Source organism: Cibotium barometz, chromosome 33 (assembly GCF_041138505.1).
Source record: "Cibotium barometz isolate CiBa-2024 chromosome 33, ASM4113850v1, whole genome shotgun sequence".
Lineage (NCBI taxonomy): Eukaryota > Viridiplantae > Streptophyta > Polypodiopsida > Cyatheales > Cibotiaceae > Cibotium > Cibotium barometz.
In genome coordinates, this window is record NC_141078.1 from 26588873 (window position 1) to 26605434 (window position 16562).

The 16562-nt window shown below is 37.0% G+C and overlaps 1 long non-coding RNA gene across 11 annotated transcripts in view; it reads right to left on the bottom strand.

Moving 5' to 3' along the window:
- The window catches only part of LOC147619456 (uncharacterized), a 41786-nt gene extending 32245 nt beyond the window's left edge, over positions 1-9541 (bottom strand). For 3 of the 11 annotated variants that reach the window (XR_015261861.1, XR_015261857.1, XR_015261862.1), the window contains exons 1-3: positions 8615-9541; positions 6499-6611; positions 6315-6359 (exon numbers count right to left, since the gene is read on the bottom strand). This is a non-coding gene — a long non-coding RNA (uncharacterized LOC147619456). Of the gene's footprint in view, positions 1-6314; positions 6360-6498; positions 6623-8614 lie in introns of all 11 variants that reach the window. The other 8 variants (XR_015261865.1, XR_015261866.1, XR_015261867.1 and 5 more) reach the window with 7 other exon arrangements.
- Between the last annotated feature and the right edge of the window lie 7021 nt (positions 9542-16562).

Below are 16562 nucleotides of genomic sequence, written 5' to 3' on the forward strand. Positions count from 1 at the left end.
GTGGGTGTAGAACTCTGTATCAAGATATGCTCTCACACACATGCACTCCACACACACACACACATAAGAGCATATATTCACACAAAGCCCTTTGTACTGAGTTTCTGTCAAACTTTCGGAGATGCAGGGTAGATTCAGCCATAATGAAGCCTAGCACTAAGGGAAGTAGCAACAAATAGAAAGAATTAGTATAGCAAATAAGTAGTTGATAGGGTAAATGCACCGCTAAAGATAGAAAGAATAAGCATAATATTAACTGGCCACAACTCGGACAAAAACTTCATAATGTGAAATCTACATGTCTGCTAATATACAGCTGAAACCTAACCTGTCTGGATGGAAATGAATCCCAAGTATGCCGAACTTGTGTGGAAAGAGATTGACAAGATCCTAGAGGCTGGATTCATTTTTGAAATTGAACACAGTAAATGGGTTTCACCCATCATAGTGGTCTCAAAGAAGAATGAAAAATTATGGGTCTGTGTCAATCTTAAAAGATTCAATGTGGCAACTATATGAAGAACCACTACCCTCTACTATTCATTGAACATGTCATTGAAATAGTTGCTAAAAAAGAAGCCTACAATTTTGCAGAGAGGTTGCAATTACAATCAAGTCACCTTGATAGATCCCTAGGACCAACACAAACCCGCCTTCACTATGCAGTGGGGTACCTTTGCTTATAAGGTCATGCCATTCGTCTTGTCAAATGCACTAGCCACATTTAAGAGGCTTATATGAGTATAGCTTTCAAAAACTTTGCTTATAAGGTCATGCCATTTGTCTTGTCAAATGCACTAGCCACATTTAAGAGGCTTATACGAGTATAGCTTTCAAAAACTTGCTATGGAAGTTTCTTGAAGTTTACATGGATGATCTAGGTGTAAACTCCTCACGAAAAGAGACAATAGATTGCTTATGAAAAGTCTTTAAGATATGTCAATAATATCGAATATCTCTAATTCCTGAAAAGTGCATCTTTATGGTTTTCCATGGAGTAATCCTAGGGCATATAGTCTCTGCTAATGGCATCTCTATTGACAAAAACAATTCAAGGTCATCCTTGAACTACCAAGACCTATAAATTTCAAGGGAGTATAAAGATTCATGCGGCATTGTGTCTATTACCAACAGTTCATATTCATGTACACTGATCTAACCCAGCCCTTATATGGTCTTTTGATTATCTTTGTGTGGACTAAGGAATGTGAGTAGTTGTTTCAAAAACTATGAAATGCCTTAGCCTCGTCACCTATCCTCAAACGCCCAAATTGGGACTTGATTTTTTTTGTGCACATCAATGCCTCGACATTTGCTATTAGATATGTCTTGAACCAACCAAGGGAACACACCATTGATTTTCTAATCTATTACTACACTAGATTAGCCAATAGCTAAATGATACTGAGAACAATTATAAAACCATGGAGCAAGAGTGATTGGCCATGGTTTATACTATAAAGAATTATAGAAATTATACCCTGGCCAACAAGTTTGCATTCTTTGTTGATCACATCTGGCTTTATTGTACTTGGTCTCTCCAAACCTTGTGCAATAGGTCAGAACACAAGATGGTTGTTGATCTTTATGGAGTTTGACTTATAAGTTATCATTAATGATTTGAAAAGGATCTCACCTTGTTTTAGCTTATCGTCTTTCAAGAATTACAAATGGATAAGAACCTATAGGTGTGGAGGATGACTTACCAGATGTCAATTTATTCCAATTGAGTTTAGTTCCCATTTGGAGCAAGGAAATTTCCCATTTTCTATCTATAAGCTTACCTTTTGATAAAGCAATTATTATTGATAGAGCGCAAAAGTTAGTGAGAGCGTCATCTCATTTTAGGGAATTAAATAGATTGGGAGAAGATGGTATCTTGCAACTATGCATACATGAAGACTAGACTACCTCAAATATTTAGAAGCACATGCATAAGTAGGAGGTGGCCACCTTATTGTAGATATTGTTATAGAATATTACAAGCAATATCACTGCCTCCTATAGAATATTACAGGCAGGAATGTGGTCTCGCCCACCTTATTTGGAGATGCTACTATAAATGTGTCAAATAATGTGATGCTTGCCAAAGATTTTTAGTACAATTATGTCTCGCTAATCTTTCATGAAATGTGGCATGGATTTTGTTGGTCTTATTAGCCTAACTTCACGGTACATAGGTGCTCGATAAATCATTATAACTATAGACTATTGCATGAAGTGGGCCAAAGCTAAAGCTACAATCAAGTCTAATCCTCACTCGACAATCAAATTTCTATATAAGTTTATCATTTACCAATTTTTCTACCCTCTTAAGATTGTGAGTGATAGAGGCACACACTTAATCAACAAGTGATTGAGCATTTGCTTCAAGAATTCATGATTAGTCACAAAAAAAATTTCTCCTTCATTATCATCCCCAAAAAAATGGACAAGCTAAAAGAACTAATAAAGTGTTATGCACTAGCCTCACTAAGATGGTACATACCACTCAAACAAACTGGGACATTAACCTTCTAGCAACTTTATGGGCCTACATCACACCTTACAAGATGGCTATTGGGATGCCTTCTGACTTGTCTATGGACTAGATGCCATCACACCACTCATTCCAACCCTATGGGCTGCAAAAGAACATGGCCTTGATGGTCATGAACTTTCTGAAACGTTAGAGGAATTAGAGAAACTAGAAGTCTGGATAAGGTTCACCTCTATGCTGTAGTTAGAATGTGGGCTGAAAAGTGCCGATGTAACTGATGGTTCAATGAAAATATTGGGACTAAGAAGTTTTGGATAGGTGACTTGATCTTGATGTACCATGTAAAAAAGGCCAAGAAGAAGCTAAGTCTTCGAGGATGCGGGCCCTATCATATTGTGAGTGACTTGATCTTGATGTACCATGTAAAAAAGGCCAAGAAGAAGCTAAGTCTTCGAGGATGCGGGCCCTATCATATTGTGGGTTCTGAGTGGAAGAGTACATATTGAGACCTTGGATGGTTTACAACTACATGTATTTGTTAATGAGAGTAAACTATATAAGTATTAAGGGCCTTTAATGGAAGAGCAACTATGGACAGATTGCACAAAACTAAAGCCTAACACAAAGCTGAAAAGGAACACGTACTCTTGGCTATCAAAGGAGGGAAGAGTGTAAAGCCAAACTTAAGAAGCATAAGAGTGCAATCGATTGTAACATGGCTGAAATAATTCATTCATATGAGGAGGATTGGGAAGTTGAGCTGACCTAACTTTGGCTTTAGCTCCAATCAAGAAAGGACTTTGAGCAAAAAATCAAACTAATCTACTAGAAAACATCACAATCTAATGTCATATAAGACTTGGACCTCATTGGGTAGACCCACATTAACTCCCATTGGTTGCTGCACTTTGTCAACATGACAACTTCTTATATGGGTGTTTATAAACTAACCTTTAGTATATTGAAGACTACTTGTCTGAGTCTAAGTTTTTTGTTCTCCATGAAGGAACTATGACTAAAGAAATCCTCTTGGGAAGAAGCTAGATCAACCAAAATAATTGTCACATTCATTGTTTGGGATTCTAACGAGGCTACATTAGGTTAGCAGGAATCTCAAGTACTACTCATCGGAATGTTTCACAATCTACATAAGGTCTTGGGTCCACTTACTTCCAGATCCTTGAAGGTTTAGCAAAGTGCATGGGGGAGGAGTTTTTCGAGGATATTTCCACTATGAAATCACGAATACACTGGGGAGATCAAGAATATATCCTAGAGCTCATCTATATATATACCTAGATGAATCCAGGAACATGCCCAAACTCACCTTTTAGAATGTGCATGTTATATACTCATGGTAGTCAACCCACAAGACTATATATACCTAGATGAATCCAGGAACATGCCCAAATTCACCTTTTAGGAATGTGCTGATAGCTTCTATCAAAACTATGTAATCACCAAGTTCTAGGATTCCATCCTCTTTATTCACGAAGTAAGAACCCTGCAATGTCACAACCATGCCTCTTTAAATAGCCATGCCAATGCCAACTCTCAGGTTCAAGCGAGTATAGAATGACCTGCCCAATCAGGATATCTCCCTCTCTGAATAAGAAGCACTTCCAACCAAAGGAGTGAGAGACTTATCCTGTTGCATAGTGGCAAAGACTATCCACATTGAAATTAGGGCTTACGATGGGGGTACATCTACTTCACAAAGTTATCAACACCAACTAGTAGTAGGTGGAAGAAGATCTCACTAGGTAGTAGCACCGTGGAGAGCAAAGCAGCACGGGTAGGCCAAAAATGCTAACATGTCTACCAAGGAAGAGGGTCTTGCTGGGTAGCAATGCCATGGAAAGTAGAGTAGTGGGTAGGCCAAAACTACCGCAAGAAGGAAGTGGTCACAAGTTTAAGCATTAAAATTCACCATCACAAGAGATCACACATGGAGCTATGAAGGATGAAATAACATCATCATGGTGGAGTGTGTAGAAGAGAGAGAGGGAGAGAGACACTCAAGCCAAGAGAACAAGTTTGCACCACACAAGAATGATTGTATTATGCTAATACTCCTACCATGTACAATGGTTTTATAGGCATCAAGCCTCATCTTTTGACCTAGACCTTAATAAGGGTTGTTCACACACACCTAAGAGGGTGTTCATACCACTATACTCCGAAATATCCAACATGTTTAGCAAGTATGATCATCTCTCTCTCACATAGTATACACAAAACACCAAAGTAATCCCTGGCATGAAGAAGCTAAGTCAAGCACAATTATGAGGAAAATGAGAGATACATTACCAAGAAACAATTCTCAAATGCAAGAGCAATAACATAATTCAAGCAAAATGTTGGTCTCACGTGAGAGAACAATTAGGTTCAATGTCACTAAGATTATAATAAGAATACCACTTTCTTCTTTCACAAGACTGTACTAAGGGAAGTTGAACTAATTTACTATCCATCTGTATAAGACTTATAAGGATGTCACAGGATTACCACATAACTATACTAAGGGAAGTTGGTTTAATCTACTACCCTTGATAACAAAAGTTACAAAACTAACCACAAAAGTTACTAAAGCACTAGGCATGGATCATCCCTATATCTTCTTTATCAAAGCCTTGCATTTGAGGCTACCATGTGTAATTTAATGCCAAATGCCTCATCCTCAAGGATTTATTCTCTTGGAGCATTGAATTGAAAAACATCATTCTAATAATCTAAATGAGCATATCAAGGACTAGAACACTTCATTCTAAAAAAGTCCTACATACCTGAGCTAATTGGGCCAAACTCAATGGCCATGATAAGCCATCAACTTAAATGCACGAAAGCATCTTGGTCAAAGGTCAAGCAAAACTCAAACGCATGAAAGCAAAACTCAAACGCATGAAAGCATCTTGATCAAAGATCAAGCACTAGGTGTAATATTTGAAGTGAACAAGATGGATACACAAATCATGTAAGCCTAGGCTGTGTGACCTTACACTTCTTGGTGCTATTTACCAACCCATTGATAAATATCAGACAGCCCATTCATAATGAGAACTATTTTCTACTAGTTGTACAAGAAAAATCCTTGAAGACCAATCATGTGTAAAATATTTTTATGTGATTCATATCCTTGCTACTCCTCTTACATTACTCGGCCTCTTATGTAGACAAGCATTGCTCCTCTTATGTAAACTAGTACTACTCCTCTAAGATAGACAAGCATATATTGGGGAAAACCAATCACGTTTATAATATTTCCCTCTATTTTGTAGGCTTACTAGTCATCTTAGGCATGCTAGTAAGGCTCAAGAGAGAAATGAAAAGATTACTCATATCTCCAAAACCTATCATTGAGTTTTGATCCCGACCAAATAGTTCCTTAAAGGGTTGAGATATAAAATGAAGCACAGCTTTCTCCATTGAGTGGAGTTCTATGAACTCCCAAAACACTAATTTGTTTATTTGGGAGATGCTAGAAACTCCAAAACACTTTATATATTAGAAGCTAGCCTTACCTTGGACATAGAGGGAGAGAGAGAGAGAGAGAGAGAGAGAGAGAGAGAGAGAGAGAGAGAGAGAGATCATATATTTTTTCTCCAAATAAAAAAAGGGGACAAATGAAGTCCAAAGTTGATGTGTTCTTCTTCTCATCTCTGTACTTTCTTTTAAGCTTAAATTGTGCAACTAGCTTTTTAAATTTGAAAAAATGATTTTATCTTAAATGTAAGGTTTTGAAATAAAGAAACAACATCACCATGCAAGTAAAATATCAAAAGAAAGATACATTAACAAAATCATGAGACTATCTACAAGAATCTAGAAAAAATACCTCATTAGCATCTGCATGATCTTTCTCCAAGTTATGTCCACTGGCCTACATAACCACATCAAATAACCGTATTCACAAATTTGAGGAAGTGCTCACTAATTTACTACACAGTCACAATTTCATTGCTACTACTAGGCCTAGCATTAAGATAAGTATAATCCTTAATGAAATTAAACACTCATACCATAATGTATCTTATCCGAGAATGGGTACTCCAGACCATAGCTAATTATAAGGCATCATGATATTTCCCAAGGGTGCAACCTTGCTTTTTATTATGCTTTTAAAAATTTGTCCCTAAAAAGAAGCTGACAAATGATAAAAATCAGTGCATGACTAGTCTAATGTGAACTACTCTCAACTTAAATAAGATTATCATCTTTCTTAAGCATTTGTGATTGTTTAGATCTAATAATATTTTTTGACAAGCTAGATTCAAAAACTACATTAGAAAAGTATTCTATTCATTTTTTTAATTAAAAGGACATATTAAAATGACGCTTTCTATGATCAGGCTTAAGTAATGAAGTCAATGTAATAGAAACACCACTCTGACAAGGGCAAGTTAACTACAAATAACCCAACAACTATAGTTAACGATAAATGGGACATGTCTTTTTTGCTATACCACCAGAGACAAATGTTCCACATCAGAGTATTCCTAAGGCCTCAGACATACCTGTATTCCATTCTTAAGTGGCCACAAACAGAACCTGTTTGGAGCCTCTAGAACCAATCTAACTAAGTCCCACATTGCTAGATGTAGTGAGGGAGGACTGAGTGTTGGCCTTCCAGGCAAGGATCAGTGTACATAACTTACACATTAGTAAGTCCTAGCCCACCTCAAAGTGAGTACAATTCCAATGAGTGAGAATATTCCCTCACGAGACATGGCATGCCTCTCATAATCTATGCCTCACAACCTCCTCATAGTTTCAAGTTATGATAAGTTCTCTTTTGCACAAATATAGAACCTAATTTAAAAACAAGGCCCATACCAACTTCATAAATAAGTTCAAAACACCTGTAAAAGTGAGATGAACTTAAAGAACTAAGCAAGAGAAAATGCTTAACACTAAAGAGAATACATGCATAGTAGTTGGATGGACAATTGCACCACCTTCTATATAGAAAGAATTGATTTGAACTTATTAGTTGTAACTTGGATAAAGACTTTGATAGAACTCTTAGAGTCCACCACTAACACAATAGAGAGATATATCAATGGAAAATTTAAACTATTTCCTAAACTTAACAAAAATCAGAGTGCGATCTAGACTCCATGAGAGTCATCAACTCACAAAGCTTCAAATCATCACATGAGAGTCATCAAGTCACAAAGCTTCAAATCATCACGTGCTATCAACTCTAACTTCTAAAACCTTTTGAATGTAACTTGCCTTGGAAGGCTAATATATGTAGGTACAATAGAGAGTAGTTAACTTTACCCATGTTTTGGTATATAATGTCTTGTCTTCACCCATCTTGTAATAGATCAATACATTTTTCATTTGCCACTTCTATTATAGAAGAATTATTAAGCCACTCTCATTCTTTGCTCTCCTCTTTAGATAAGGTGTAATATGCCACATCTTGTTATCCTGAGGAGCTAAAATTGAAGTTTAGACCTCTAAAGAGACCTACACCCACCGACTTAGGGTGTTTCAAGGTTTTAAGAATGTTGATCCTTTTGCCAAGGGGTTTGGGTGCCCATGTTCAAATCATTGCAATTGGATGCAATGTTGCCAATCACTAAGTAAATACATTACTATGTCTCAGAAAAAAGGGTAAGTCTCTGATCTCTAAAGGGACTTGATTCTTGAATCCACTCAAATTGCCCACCTTAATCAATGTAAGTCATGCCACCTCCCCAAACCAACATCGTAGATGAAATACACCTTGAGGCAAAACTATAGGTGAGATAATGTAAGGGGTTTGAATCTCAAGTTAGGTAAGTTCTCAAGGACTTTTATCCACTCAATTTGCCCACCTTAACTTGTTTCCACTCAAATTGTCCACCTTAATTCTATCTTAATCATTGTAAGTCATGCCACCTCCTCAAACCAACATAATAGATGAAGTACACCTTGAGGCATGCTATAGGTGAAATAATGTATTGAATATCAAGGTAGGTTCTCAAGTCCAAAAATCAATGGCTAGATGCAATGTTGCTAATCATTAAATCAATATATTAAACACTCCAAAAAGGGGGATAGGTCCCTCTCTAAATTCACCATGAGTCATTCCAGCAGCTGAAACCAACATCAAAGATAATGTAATTGTTGACATGTATTAAGTACCTTACACATTATGGTGGTTCATTGTGGAAGAATGTCCACCTGAGACAGAAAATGCAGAGAGAGACAAGCTATATTAGACAACCCAAAAATAAGAAAGTGTGTAATGAGATGTTACCAAATTACAAGTGGTTGAAGTCCGTTATTTGTAAGTCTTCCCCCCTGCGCTTGGTAGAAGCCAGAATTTGCTCATAATTGGTTAGAATATATGAAATGAATAAAGAGAAATGAAGAACTAAAACATCTGACCACGCGAAAGAGCACGCATGATCACACACACGAAGACGTTCATGTGTGTTTCCAAGCGTGCTCTCTCTCGTCGTCAGACGCACATTACCCTGTATTATTGTTTTTGTAAGCTTGGAAATGCGATATACATTGATAATATCATGGCACAAGCTGGGTCTTTAACCTGTATTAGCGTTAATAAATCATGGACAAGAAACGCAAAAGGAGAAACTGCTAGCTCTCTTGCCTATGATCCATGCAGCCTTAACCTCAGGTCTCTTGATCCGGATTAGGGCGACTGCAGAAAGTATAAACTCGTTACTAAAATCATGTAACTTTACCTTTAAGTACTTTCTTAATCTCAGGCAAAACACACTCTGCTAAGCACCGGAGACGCAGCTGCGCATGCAACACTCGTGTGTTGTAATGCGGCCGGAGGAAGGAAATGCAGATGATATAGGTAGCAGGCGGTTGAAATTGAAGGAGAAACGATGGAGCTGTGATCAGAGTCGCTCTGGGCGCAAGCAACATGAGTAGCTGGAGAGATGGAGATGGAGATGGAGATGGACAGGAGGCAGGTAATGCAGATGACACAAGTAAGAGGTGGTTGAAATTCGGGGAGAAATGATGGAGTTGTGATCAGAGTCGCTCTGGGCGCAAGCAACATGAGTAGCTTGAGAGATGGAGATGGAGATGGAGATGGAGATGGATGCCGAAAGGCGCCTGGGTAAGCTAGGGTTAATAACAGAAAGGTGGCTTAGACGGCGCCGTCATCCCCGCCGTCGACGTTAGATCCGACGCTTAATTGCCAATGATGTGACGCTGGCGTGCGAGCCCTGGGCGCGTGACCGCACTCCAATCCAATCCTCGTGGGGTGGCGAATAACGATGGGCGCCGGGCGGTCACTGTTTTCTTGTAACTCGTGCGACCGACCGGCCATCTCTACGGACATTTTGAGTACACATTTGTCCACCGAAAGCGGTACACTCATACAGAAAGGCTGATAGGGTCGTACCCCCCCTCCTGCCTTTGCACAGAACGTGCGGGCCATGCAGCAAAACACTACCCATCGTTACCCTCTTATCCTTCATTACATACGCCTTAATCAACCCTTCACACGCGCTCTTTCCTCTCTAAACTCTCTTTCCTTAATCATTCCTCTCACTCTCCTCCAAGTTTTGCATGTCCCTTCGTCCTTAATCTTTGCCCACTTGGGATGTTAATAGATTTCCCTCTTTGATTCGCATACTTATTACTATGTACCACCCTCCCTTTCAACATCAAACCATACAACATTTACTATACTTAAAAGTTAGGTCCCTTTCATATGCACTTCAGCCCATCAGTGGCTTGGAAACCATGATATGTGGACCCCTTGGGGTTATTCTACCACACACTCAAGCCACCAGCCCACCATCGGTGGCCTACACAAGAACAACTTGTAAGCCCCCCACTCGCCCACCATGGTGCTCGTTCAAAACACCGAACATTTTTGCCCCAGTGCACTGACAAACTTCACCTAGCATCTCCACATTGTGGAACTTTTTGCTTTCATCTCAACCATTGGTTAAGAAAAACTAATAACCTTCCCATGCTGAGGTTAAGAAAAACTAATAACCATTGGCTGTACTATTGAGGTTCTGATGGAAGCATGCATTCAGCTAGGGTTTCAGATTTCATGGGAAAATTCATCTTTTGTATTTGAAGATGAGAGATGGGGTATGATCTGTAATATGTTGAACAGGGTTGAAGGTAAACTTGTTATTTGAGATGTAACTGGTTTTTTGGTATATTAATACATATTTATATTCAATTTGGTCCCCCCAAAAAAAACTAATAACCTTCCCATGCACGGTTCTACATAGCATTGTTCACTTCATTCATCTAGTACAAAGTTTGTAAACTACCCACATTAGATTTCACCCTACATTTTCGCAACATCATGTGAACCTTGATACCCATCTCCTTATTGGCTTAAGCATATCATTTTGATGCATATATGGGAGACACGTACTCATTTTAAATTGGCTTGGCTTGACTACAACCGTTGCAACTATGCCTATGGATCTCAACTAAACCCCTAGAGAAGAAAGTTACAAAACTTGACATAAATTGTAGGAACTAGCCATTGGGCACACTTAAAGAGCCATTAGAACAATAGATTGGTCAAGTGAACTTGTGACCAATTCTCTAAAGCATGTGAATAGCCCTAAATAGCAAGCCAGTTGAAATTCAAGAATAGATGGGGCTTCTTACATGGAAGAGACATGTACAAACATGGAAGTGCAAATAACATTTTTTACAAGATACGTGCATATCCTCATGAACTTTCTAGTTAAGTGGCAATACAAGAAAATGTTCCTATTTTTCCTTTAAAAAGAACCCAAAAAAAATCCAAGCAAGAGGAAACTCAAGCCCCAAAGCGAACATGTAGATATCTCCTTATGATCATCTTAGGCACTTTTCCTGTAACTTCCAACAAAACACTCTGGTGAAGCACAAACAACCCACTTTAGTTTAGATAGCTCCTTATGATCATCTTAGGTGTTTTTTTTGTGTGCAATTTATGTTATACCAACAATCCGCTTTAGTTTAGCACAAACAACTCACATTAGTTTAGATAGCTCCTTATGATCATCTTAGGCACTTTGAACTTTTATACCGACAACCCACTTTAGTTTAGCACAAAAGGCACACTTCAAAAGAAGAGGGAACTCTAATAGAAATGAATATTCTACCCACAACATCCCTAGCTCGTAATTTGGGGTTTACTCATGCTCATAAAGCCCCCTTTTAAAGGGGATCCATGTTGAGTAGAAGCTCCTCAAGTATCATAGTTTGGCAGGCGAGTTGTTCATTTGTGCCTAAGATGGTCATGACACCTTTGTGAATATCTAACATGCCACCACACAGGACATAATTGGACTAGTCATCGCATTCGAGACATGTTCAAGACTTAATAGTTGATATATTTTTGGGCATACTATTGGAGCATTGCATTTTGGGGGCTGACACAAGTCTAGTTGGAGTCAAAAGACCCACCAACACCATAAATATTTGCATAAGGAATGTTAATGGTGGTAGGAGCTAGTTGTTTAATGGTCAAACATATAACTAGTTAGCCAACATATCGATTGTACCACTAGGTGATCCATGTCCAATACCATCTATTCCCACATTTTCCATCACGTCATTCAAAGATCTCTTAATTTCTAAAGCAATATCTTGTGTTTATCATATCATTTAAGCCCCCAACTTAAAAGTGCATAGCTGGAGGAAGGTGCCACTATTGCAAAACCATTCATTAATAATTGAATTGTGTTGTTCTGATTTTTTGTTCAAGTTATAATTTTAATTTTATTGTGACAGGTCCTTTTATGTGTAAATATGAATGTGAGTTGTTGTTACATTGCACTACATTTTTCTTTCAAATTACACAGGCTCCACGTTTAAGTGAGGGTCTTTAGACACAAGCATGCCATTTGTAAAATAATGAACCAAGCTCCCACTCTCCACATGTAGGGTGTTATGGGCTATGGGGGTAAAGAAGGTGTGCCCAAGGGCTCAATGTCATACATTTTCCAAAGTCTCTGCTTTGAATCTAAGTTAAGTTGGGTGATGTTTGCAATGGGGTGAGCGGAGGTGGACTCCTACATTATGCAATTATCCTTACAAAAGCATTCATCTCACAAGTAGTTGGCTGGAAAATGGATATATTACACTTCTCAAAAATAAAAGATGGTGCAAATGCACTCATGTGCCCATCCCCCATTCTATGTCTGTAGCATATGTGTGTGCACTTGTATGCATAAAATTGGGCTGAGGGAAGGGGGGCTGTTTTGGGTGTTTGGGGGGACATAATGACAATCAATGGGTAACAAAGGTGTACACCCCTTGTCTACCACAAACTTTTTCATGAAGTGCTTTATAGGTTATGTGTGGCCATGATTGCTCCTTTGGGATGTTGTTGATCTTAAGGTGTCTACACACACCTTTTATCTCAATACTCATGAAAGAAACATGTTAAAGATGACCTCAATAGTGCAAGATTCAACTACTTACTTATGCAAGTGTTTTTATCCAAAAAATGTAATGCAATTCACCTATATATGGTTTCACACAAGAGTGTTGATAGGTCATAAATCATGCATATTGCAATGTCCATGTTTTTGATAAAAAGTTTATCCTTAGTGCTTTGATTTTAAAAAAATAAGCCTTAATATAAGATAATTTGGGAAAAATCTCATTTCCATTTAAAAAATAGAATCAGAGTGAAACTATCCAAGATTTTGTCAAAACCCCCTCATGTAGCATATCGTGGGAAATATATTCAAGAGTAGAACCTAAATCTATAATCTCTGACAAATTTGGAGTTAATATGCTAAAGATATGGCCAAAACTATATTGAAAAGTTGATTCCCAAAGTGTAAGATTTTTCCCAAATAATCTAATATTGTCATAATTATTATTATTTGCTAAAATTCTTCAAGTGGCCTTCTATTTGTTTGAACCCTTATTTTTAATCATGAATGATTAAAAGGAAAAATGATTATATAGCTTTATGTACAAGATAACATAGCATGCCTAAGTTTCTCATTTCACTTTGAAAATTGAGTGTGGTTGTTACTAATAATAGATTAGAACTACCCCACACAGTGGGTTTGCATGTTTGTGCTTGTCATGGGTGGCTAACTTTATGGCTAATCGTATGGAATTTTCACCTTAATTAAAGAAGCTTATATTTTCACACATTTGAGCACTAAGGAAACCTAAAGAAAGTTTGACTAACTACCACACTGCATTATGAATGTGCCAAGTCAACTATAAGAGATAGTCACAAAACTTATGATTAAATAAAGGATAATATTTTGGTCTAAGAATGAAAAGGGGTGCCTAGTATGTTTCTCTCTACCCACACACTTTTCATGAGTTGAATGTTCATGCACTCTAAGCAACATCATTAAAAAAACATTAAAGTGCAAATTATTAATACAGGAGAAGCTAAAGAAGATTAACTTTGAAATCTGTCATATCTAAGAGAGAATCAAATTTCATCACATACACATCAATTTATGTTCAAGCTCACAAACTTTTTTAAGTTTGTCGTATGACCCGAATTAGCTTCTCTTTAACCAAACAACTAGTTTAAAGTTAATAGTAAACGATTTCTTGAAACTCCATTGTGTAGATTACAACAGATCAAATCTAGAATTAGATAGAATTAAGGAGTGTATGTAAACTACTTTGGAAGTTGTTAAAAAGATGTGCCTACTATCATATTTCCCCCTTGTAATCATTGCAAAAGTAATGCCTAGTTTTTATATATATTATGATTCTAAGAGCACGATGAAAGGTCGTCCCCTTTATACTATCTGATCAATCTTTTTGGGTATGACTTTTTATAATCCCTAGAAATTGAAGATGCTAAAAACTTGAATTTCTAATTTCAGCATAATATACTATAAAAAATAATGCAAAACGTGAAGGCCTCATGTAAAAGTTAAGCACTAGATATGTTGGTGTTTAGCTAGCATGGTCTAATTAATGAAACTATACACATGATGATGAGAATATTTGAATAGGCTTAAATAATTTTATGACTAGGTACCAATTAATCATCAACAGGAAGGATTATGCATAAATTTAATTCATTTCCTTTGGGGAATCTTCTCTTTTGAATTACTTTCACTTCAAATAATTAGTCTTTGTAATACATCGATCACGTTTAGGCTATTTGATTTCACTAAAAGAGGCCATTACCTAGATATTTGGACCCACTTTGATCCATTTATATTTTTAAACATTGAAGATGTTTCTCCACATGGGTTACATTATTAACCCATCTAGTTTACCATGGTAACATAAGAGAATATGCTTATGAACAACATGTGGATAATAAAATCACCACACTTATGGGATCATGGGCCATAAGAATATTCAAAATGAATTCAATATGGTGAATGAGGATGAAATTTGAGGGTTAAAATCCTTTTATAATATGGTCAATTAGGTGCATAAGGGAATTTCCATCTACATTTGGCATTATCATATGCCATAATTTAAACATGGTATGAATATATACAAAGGGAAAAAACATGATATTTGTCATGAAAAGTTGTTCACAACTAATTAGAGGTGGAGTATTATAAAGAAGCCTATAAGAACCTCAAAAGGGGATTGAAAGTGGATCCTAAAGATAGGCCTTTATCATAGCCTTTGTGAGAGTGAGAGGAAGAAAAGTCACATAAATTGGGAAAGAATTAATGCCTTCACATAAAATTTAAGTTAGTGTTGCGTGGTAGATAGATAGGGAGGGAGAGGCACATATAAGCACAATCATGTACATATGCATTTATAAACACATGCACTTACATGGAGATATGCACACACACACACACACACACACACACGTATACACACAATTTCATGGAGTCATGTGCACACAAACATGCATACAGTTGCATGAAGATATGCACACATTCACCTTCGTATGCATGTTCATGCATGCTACCACACACACACACACACACACACACACACACACACACACACACACACACACACACATCCTTTGGAACTTGTTACATCCTTAGGTGGCTAGGAATATGTGAGATAGCATGTGAGTTTAAGATAGCAGATTTAACTTACAAAGAAGTTTACATAAATAAGCATTTTTTAAATGAAAAGTTTAAAAATCCATAAGGTTGGTTCCAAAAAGGAGTGTGTTATCACATTTACACACATAAGTTAAAAAGGTGATAGAATCTATAAGCTATCAAAAAATGAGTAGTGCTAGTATCTCTAAATATAGAAAAGGGTTGTATATAAAATATAAGATTTAGAAATAAATGGACTTTTTAATACAACTTGAACACATGTGACATACAAGGTTTTCATGTAGTGATCCCTACCCTTAAGACTAATTCCTTCTCTCTTCACATAAAAGGTAATTTTCTACACTTAGATTATATGACGAGGAAAAGTGTCCACACTTGGATTACACATTAACATATAGCTTATTTTAGTCTTTCTAGTAAAGGTTTTCTTATAGCTATTTTGTTTAGAAGGAGAGAACAGAAGGACGATAAAAAATTTTGGTGTAAGCCAAGAAATTATGGTACTAATGAGAATTTATTAGTTAGCCTAATAAGAAGTCATAGAAATATTAGTAAAAAGCCTAAATATAACACAAACAAAATTGAATAGTAGTTTTGGCTTGATACATATTATAACTTGACAAAAGCAATAGGGTTATTCATCCACATAATATGTATTATTGCAACAAATTCTTCATGCATCATTAGTTTTCTGAGAGATTTTCTCTTAATCTACACTCACATATGCACACACATGCATATATGCCCTCGCCCTTGTTGTATTCTACCAATCAATAAGATCCAACCTCGGGGGGTATACTACTAGAAAACCCTAGGTATCACGTGCGTTCAAGAGGTATTAAAAAAACCCCTTAACTAAAATTTCCCCCCCAATAAAACAACCCCTCTTTACTTATGAACTAACGGATTTTTTTTCTAAAGTTGAATTAAAAAAACCCCTCCTATTAATGTAATCTCCTGTTAAATTTTCTCTATGTATCTAATTAAAAAACCCCTCCTATTGAACTCACGTGGTACAGCAACATTTTTTGAGGTGAACCCTCCAAGGATCCAACTAGAGACCTCAGCATCAAAAACATCACCACCCCCTACAATGTGATGAAAGA